We start from the raw sequence: 8,512 nt of genomic DNA, 5'->3' as shown, positions 1-8,512 counted from the left end.
ATTAATGATTTAATAATAGTTGTAAGAGTACATACCACGAAATAGAAACAAGTACCTACAGCGACTACTAAAGCAAGACGCTTTATCACAATCGTGTTTACAGTTTCACACTGTGAGATAAAGCAGAATAAAATTTGTGGAAATAATCTAGAGTCATTGATAAAAATTATGTACAAAAAGATTTTTTGAATAACACATACCTCAAAAATTGTGGTTACAATGTAAACACGTATACGCTGTGTACCATTTCATTGGGCAGTTTAACAGATACGTCATACTCATAAAATAAGACCATATAAGGAGCCATGTTATCTGCCATCCAGCTGACAGCAATAGGCAGAGACCTATATTGTGTATACAGACTTTTGAGACGCTAGGGCTGCCACCAGGTGGCAGTTCAGGAAACATACGATACTTTTACAGAAGTAAATAAAATAATAAAAAATATCAGTAGTTGTTTAAAAAATAGTACGTGTAAGTACATTGCAATACTTTATACGTAAAAATATGGAGGTTGCATACATAGTTAGAGCCAATGGATGGGGCAGGAGATAGAGATTGGCATTGCAGTAGTGCAATACATCGGAATATACGAAAATATTCAAAAAGAAAAAGCCAGACACTACATGAGACAAGTATGCTTAAAATTATTAAAGCTCTTGCTATCAGCTGGACAGTTTTGTCCCTTACTGTCAACAGACAAGATGACTCATTATATGGCCTCATTTTATCATTATAATTTATCTGCTATACTGCACTAGGAAATGGTGCATAGTATATATAATATGTATATATTGTGAACACGATTTTTGAGGCATGTGTTTTTAAAAAAAATCCTTATGTAAATAGCTTTTTACCGATTACTGTGGATTATTTCCACAAATTTTATTCGACTTCATCACACGGATTGGAATTGTAAACACAAGCATGATAAAGCATCTTACTTTAATATTGGATGTAGATATTGCATTGTGCTGTGTGGTGTTACGGCGTAAAGTCAAGCGCCGGCACGCCAGCCGAGAAAGATACAGAAAAGAAGGCTGTGAGAAGAAGTCAGCCAATCGCACACTGACACGACCTCCCTTCAATATGACAACGCGACAGCAGCGGCCCCTATGTGGAGAGGACATAAGCGCCGCAACCAACTGGCGCCGGCCCACTTCAGTAGCAGCTTCAAGATTAGCCACTTGGATAGCAGCATCAACAATAGCATCTTCGATGGCAGCTCAAGAAAGACTTTTGTCAGATAGAGATCAGCAGTCATTGCAAAGACTGATTATTTCGTATGTCGCCCTTTGCTTGCGTCACATCTGTGTAATTGCCAAAGTTAAGTATTGTATTTGATGAATTGTAATAAAACTTATTAATATGAGTTGTTTGACTGTTTGTCTAGCAAGCCGCGTAGGCAGGATTCCTAGACACAAGAAGATTGACAACGAGATGAACATATGCCATAGCGACAACCCAGAGCCTGGCTGCCAAAGTTTTGTTTGTCGTGGGCTTTTTTTTTCCGGCGCCTTAATACTACCCTGTCTTTTCTTTGCAACGGTGTTTTTACATGTTTCAACAATGTCTCTTACAGTGTTTTTGCTAATCATTGTTTTCAGGTGGGTGCTGCAGGATTTTTTTTGCTTTTTGCTTATTTTTCTTTCCCGTCGAAACAAGTACGGTGTTACACTTGTGGCAAGAAAGTTCACATACAATCCATATGTTGGAAATTTGGAAATTTGTGGTAAGATCCTATGGGACCAAACTGCTGAGGTCATTGGTTCCTAAGCTTACACACTACTTAATTTAACTTAAACTTACTCTAAGGGCAACACACACACCCATGCTTGAGGGAGGACTCGAACTTCTGCACAGACTGGGGAGCTGCACGGACTGTGACAAGGCGCCTAAAACCACGCGGCTACCCCGCGCAGCACAAACATAAGGATTCTGCTCAATCACATAGTTCTCGTCACATGGCCCATTTAATCAATGCAATGTATTCAAAGCCTACTGCAGGCGCTAGCAAAACTATGAAGCAAACAGTTCCTTCGGTGCTCCGCCAGTCCAACAAACTTTTTGTTCATTTGCATCTTAGTGAAAAACGTGTGAAATTTCAGTTGGGCATGGGTGCTTCTGTTACATTGCTGAATCATAACACATATGAACTGTTAGGCTCTCCACGCCTGTCTAAAACCGGCACACATTCCCATTCTCGGAAAATGTACTTTGCCTGCACTGTGTTGCTCACATACGGGAACTGTGACTTTCCCTGTGCTACAATCACTAGTCTTTATTCGTTTGGTTTTCAAATTCAGGACAATGTGTTGTCAGTGACCGCATTCAATGCCAAAGACAATGTAGCTAACTTGCTGAAAGAATTCCCTGAACTCTTTTCTGAAGGTTTAGGCAAGACTAACAATTTTGTTGCACGTATTACTATGTAAGACAATTCTCAGCCGAAATTTTGCCGGGCCAGACCTGTTCCCATTTCATTACGGGCCAAGGTATCTGCTGAACTTAAAAGAATTGCAAGATAGCATTGCTATTGCGCCCATAGAAGCTAGTCAAAGACCAAGTTCGCTGGTTTTGCTCCCCAAACCTTCAGGTCGCATTCGCCTCTGTGTTGACTTTAAGTCTACAGTCAACCCACAAACTGTGATCGATACGTATCTATTGGCATGCCCAGAGGATCTCATAGACGGATTAGGCGCTGGTCTCTACTTTTCAAAAATTGATTTGCGTGACATATCTTCAAGTACCACTAGATGAAGAATCTCAAACCGAGTGTGTTGTGAACACTCATTTAGGCTTGTTTAAATATTTGTGTTTGCCTTTTGGCAGTGCTTCGGCACTCGCCATTTTCCAACGTTATCTGGAACAGCTGACTGCTCAGTTACCAAACTGTTAGAACTATTTGGACGATATTGTCGTAGCTGGTCGTAAACCTGAAGAACACATTGAAAATTTGCGTGCTTTGTTTCGTGTGTTATCTGATGTAGGATTAAAGTGTCGACTAGACAAGTACGAACTTTTGAAACCTGAGTTGCAGTATCTTGGTCATGTCATAAACAGTCAAGGTGTACATCCTCTTCAGTCATATTTGTTAGCCATACGTGACCTGCCAGTTCCTCGAAATGTCACAGAATAGCAGCCAGTCTTAGGGAAAATGAACTATCACATTCGGTTCATACCGAATGCTGCATAAATCGCAGCTCCATTGCATCGCTTGCGTCGCAAGAATGTCCCCTTTGTTTGGACAGAGGAGTGCCAAGAAGCTTTTCAAAAACTTAAAGATACGTTGCTCAGTGATCGATGTTTGGTTCACTTTGATCCTGATAAACCAGTTGTCTTGCAAGTTGACGCTTCCTCTTACGGAATTGGTGATAAAGACTGGCCTATTGCTTTCGAATCAACAGTGTTGTCAAAAGTTCAGTGTAACTATTCACAAATAGAGAAAGAGGTATTGGCTATTGTATGGTGTCACCAAATTCCACCACTATCCACTATCTATATGGAAGGCAATTCTACTTAGTAACGCATCATAAGCCATTGCAGTCCTTGTTTCATCCGATGAGGCCGGTTCCTGTACGAACTGCCCAAAAATTGCAAAGATGGGTTTTGTTGTTGTCTCAATATCAGTACGAGATTGTGTATCGTCCGACAGCTCAACATGGTAATGCGGACGCACTTTTACGTCTTCCGATTTGTTCTGATACAGATTTTGATGCTTCTACTGCATCTTCTTGTCACATTGATGCTCAGGATTTTGAATTGCTTCACTCCTTTCCTCTGAACTAAAGGAAAATTGCATAGGCAACGGAAGCTGATTGAGATTTGAACACTTAGCTAAAATACATTCGCACATCTTGGCCTCGCTCATTGCGTAGCATAAAGAACTCTGTAGTGTGCCGATACTTTGCACGTCGGCATAGTCTCGCTGTACAACAAGGTGTGATTCTCGTTCAGAATAACAAAATGGCTCTGAGCACTATGGGACTTAACTGCTGAGGTCATCAGTCCCCTAGAACTTAGAACTACTTAAACCTAACTAACCTAAGGACATCACACACATCCATGCCCGAGGCAGGATTCGAACCTGCGACCGTAGCGGTCGCGCGGTTCCAGACTGTAGCGCCTAGAACCGCTCGGTCACTCTGGCCGGCTCAGAATAACAGTGGACAGTCATGTGTGTTGATCCCCAAAGTTAGGCAAAAAGAAGTGTTGCAGTTACTTTACCAAGGACACTGGGGGATTGTTCGTACGTAGAGGTTAGAGCGTCAACACTATACTTGGCAGGGTATGGACGCCCAAATAGAACAGATGACGTCACAGTGTCACGCATGTGCGGAAAATCAGTCTGCTCCACCACAAAAATTCTCTGCTTGGCCTAAGTCACAATCACCATGGCAACTTGTGCGCGTAGACCTTTTTGGAACACTCTTTCATTGATTATGGTAGACTCTTATAGCAAGTCTCCCTTTGCTATCCCAATGAACTCGACGACGTCACGTAGCACAGTTCAGGTGTTGTCCTCTGTGTTTTGCCTCGAAGGTTTGCGTGAAGTCATAGTGTCGGTCAACACCCCTCATTTCACGTCAAATGAATTTGAAAATTCTGTGAACACAATGGCATACAGCATCTAACTAGTGCACCGTTCCATCCATAGTCAAACGGTTTGTCAGAACCTTCAAACAGCAAATGGTCAAACTTCGCACCGCACACATCAGGGACCGAGCATCCACGAGATGGACCATCGCCGGCGGAATTTCTTTACGGCCGCCGCTATCGGACTCTGCTCAACCCTCTCCACCCTCCTCAGCATCCGGCGCCGGAAGAAGGCCGCAAGTATCGCTTCCGCCGCACGATACTGTGTTTTTCAGGGTTTTTAGCGACAGCAGACGGTTTCGGCGAGGTGAGATCCTTCGTCGACTTGGCGCATGCATGTATCTCACTTCACGCCCAGACGGATTGCAATGCCGACATAACAATAAAATTCGCCACTGTCATGTGTACGGTGATGCTTCTGTTTCTCTTCCACCAGATTCACGGATCCCAAGGACAGCGCGGCCACGGCAGCCACCAGAGGGTGTCATCACGACACCGCGGGACGACCACATGGAGAAGGAGCCTTCGCCTCCTCTCGTCCTACTGGTGGAGCTGGACCCGCCCATGCCGCAGCGGCCGACACCTTCTACTGCTTGGTATGGACCTCAGGAGGTGGACGCACACCTTTCGGGGCGTTTTGCGGCGGATGTTTCCACCAGAGTGCAGGTCGGATGGCGGGATACGTCCGGAAGTCTGACGTCCCCTGCTTCCACAGCTTGCGGTCCATCGGAGCGTCCACGCTCCTGCCTCCCCTCCCGTTGTCGTGCCCCATATACGACCACTGGCTGTCGCTTTAGGAGGGAGGAACGTTACGGCGTAAAGTCAAGCGCCGGCTCGCCAGTTGGAAGCGACAGGGAAAAGAAGGCTGTGAGAAGAAGTCAGCCAATAGCACGCTGACACGACCTTCCCCCAGGACGACGACGTAACAGCAACGACCCCTATGTGGAGAGGACATAAGCGCCGCTCCGACTGGTGACGGCCCAATTCAACAGCAGCTTTAAGATTAACCACTTGGATAGCGGCGTCAACGATAGCAACGTCGATTGCAGCTCAAGAAAGATTTTTGTCAGTTAGAGATCAGATGTCACTGCAAAGGCTGATTACTTCGTATGTCGCCCTTTGCTTACGACACATCTGTGTAATTGCCAAGTTAAGTATTGTGTTTGATGAACTGTAATAAAACTCATTAATACGAGTAGTTTGATTGCTTGCCTAGTGAACCGAGTAGGCAAGATTCCGAGACACAACATGTGATATGCAATCTTACAACTATTATGAAATCATTAATCCCGTCTATTCATTGTTTTAGGAATACTGGCCTGTAGCCATCTGTATACCGCCAGATTCGAAGATGGTCACTTAGCTGGTCTAAGCTAGTAATCGACACATTCATCCTTGCGATCTCGGCAAACAAAAAGTTTTCCTAGAGAACACTAGAATGCCCGTTATTACATTTTACGAATTGATTTGTCCAGTTTATTTTAGTATGTGAACCTCCGTGATACGTGGGTACATTGTCGTATTAGGTATGATTCAAGTTGTTCTTGCCTTACACCTCAGATCGGATGATGACTTAGTAACGTAATGCTGTCTGATGGGTTTGCCGACCTCTTTGCCTCAGAGCAGCATCGGCACTCAACGTCTTCAGTTCTTTGTGATATATAATTCAAATGGTTCAAATGGCTCTGAGCACTATGGGACTCAACTTCTGAGGTCATTAGTCCCCTAGAACTTAGAACTAGTTAAACCTGACTAACCTAAGGACATCACAAACATCCATGCCCGAGGCAGGATTCGAACCTGCGACCGTAGCGGTCTTGCGGTTCCAGACTGCAGTGCCTTTAACCGCACGGCCACTTCGGCCGGCGATATATAATTCTATATCTGTCTCCCCCTCTTCACAATATTTACCATTAGTCATCTAAGGCTCCTTCTGGTTCCATGGAAATGTCACTGATGCCTAAACGTATACCTCGGCACCCTGTTCTTTTTTCTACTTGTTCTTTTCCACAGATTTATTTCTTCGCTAATTCTACAGAGACCCTGCTCATTTCTTATTTTGCGAGTACACTTAATTTTTAGCACTGAGTAAAACAGATGCGATATCTGGCGTTACCCAAGGAAGTGTTACAGACTCACTGCTGTTTCTAAAAAATATAAATGGTTTAGAAGGCAATGTGAGCCGTTTTCAGAGTGTTTGCAGGTGATGCTGTCATTTACCGTCTAGTAAAGTCATCATAAAATCAAAACAATTGCGAAGTGATTTAGAGAAGATATCTGTATAGTGCGAAAAATGGAAATTGATTCTAAATAATGAAAAGTGTGAGGTCATCTGCATGAGTACTAAAAGGAATACGTTAAATTTCAGTTACAGGGAAGTCACACTAACCTAAAAGCCATCAGTTCAGTTAAATACCTATGCCTCATACGGAGGCATATAGGCTATTTGCGAGTGGAACAGGAAAGGAAATGACTAGTAGTGGTACAGGGTATCCACCTTCACGCACCATACGGTGACTTGCGCAGTATGTATGTAGATGTAGATTACAATTACGAACAACTTACATAGGAACGATCACATAGATAATGTTGTGGAGAAAGCGAACCAAAGACTGCGTTTACTGGCAGAACACTGTAATCTCCCCCACTCCTTCCTAATTCCATCTATTGCCCACATTAAACTTTTATGATGATTTGAGATGAGCGACGATTACAGTGAACTTTCTAGTTTGTTTAGCTTTTCATGTAGAGTTGGCTCCAGTTCTACTTGTCTAGAGGTCTGATTCTTGAATCTGAAAATGTCACATTTTAGGACCTCACGGTTGGATTGATCTAAATAAATTTTGAAATTGTTGTTGCAGAATTTATGTTTTTACGTTATTATATTTTCTCACATTTTAGTATATCATACAGTCCTTTGATTTTTCACATTACCAATGCCGAAATTACATTGTTCGCTCAAAATACAAAAATACGTCCGATCACACCAGAGGTATGCTTACAACTCCCACATTATGCGGAAATAACCGTATTCCAAAGGGTTTACAGTTTTCCTTAACAAATGATTTTCTACTAGTTTCTATTACAGTGTTACAGTATTATTATTTCATAAATGAATCCAGAAATAAACATAGTATTGCGAAATTAATAATAGAAACTTTAAGTGTGCCAATAATTCGTAATTTCAAATGTTTCTAAAAAAAAAAAAAAATTAACTGTAGACTCAGAACTAGTACTTATCGATTATAATATCGAGACTAAAACATTTTATAAAGTAATTCACTTTCATAAATTTTAGCTTGAAATGGAACGTACTGTGTATAAAATATATGAAAGTTTTCAGAAAAGCAACTGAGATAATATTGACCTGTCCAAAATTCGAAAAATAATACTGGAATCGACAACTACTGTTGGCGAAAAATAATGCTAGAGGAAATGTCCAATTACAAAACGTAGAAGATGCAACAGATCTACTAAAGAGACTACCTACACTACAGTCGTCCTTTCTCTTCTGGGGTACTGCTGCACGATATGGGATCCGAACTAGATACTATTGACAGAGGACATCGAGAAATTTCGAAGAAGGGCAGCTCGTTTTGTATTATCATGAAATAGGGGAGAGAGTGTCACGGCTATGATACGCGAGATGGAATGGCAATCATTGAAACAAAGACGGTTTTCGTTGGGGAGAGACATTTTCGCAAAATTTCCATCAACAACTATCTCCTCCGAATGTGAAAATATTTTGTTGGCGCTAACCCGCCTGGGAGAAATGATCATCGTAATGAAATAAGAGAAATCAGATCTCACACGGAAAGATATACGTGTTCGTTTTCTCCGTGTGCTGTTCGAGAGTGGAACGGTAGAGAAGTTGTGTGAAGGTGATTCGGTGAATCATCTGCCAGGCACTTTAGTG

The sequence above is a fragment of the Schistocerca nitens genome, chromosome 3, assembly GCF_023898315.1.
Source record: "Schistocerca nitens isolate TAMUIC-IGC-003100 chromosome 3, iqSchNite1.1, whole genome shotgun sequence".
Classification (NCBI taxonomy): domain Eukaryota; kingdom Metazoa; phylum Arthropoda; class Insecta; order Orthoptera; family Acrididae; genus Schistocerca; species Schistocerca nitens.
Note: the sequence above shows the minus strand (reverse complement) of the source record.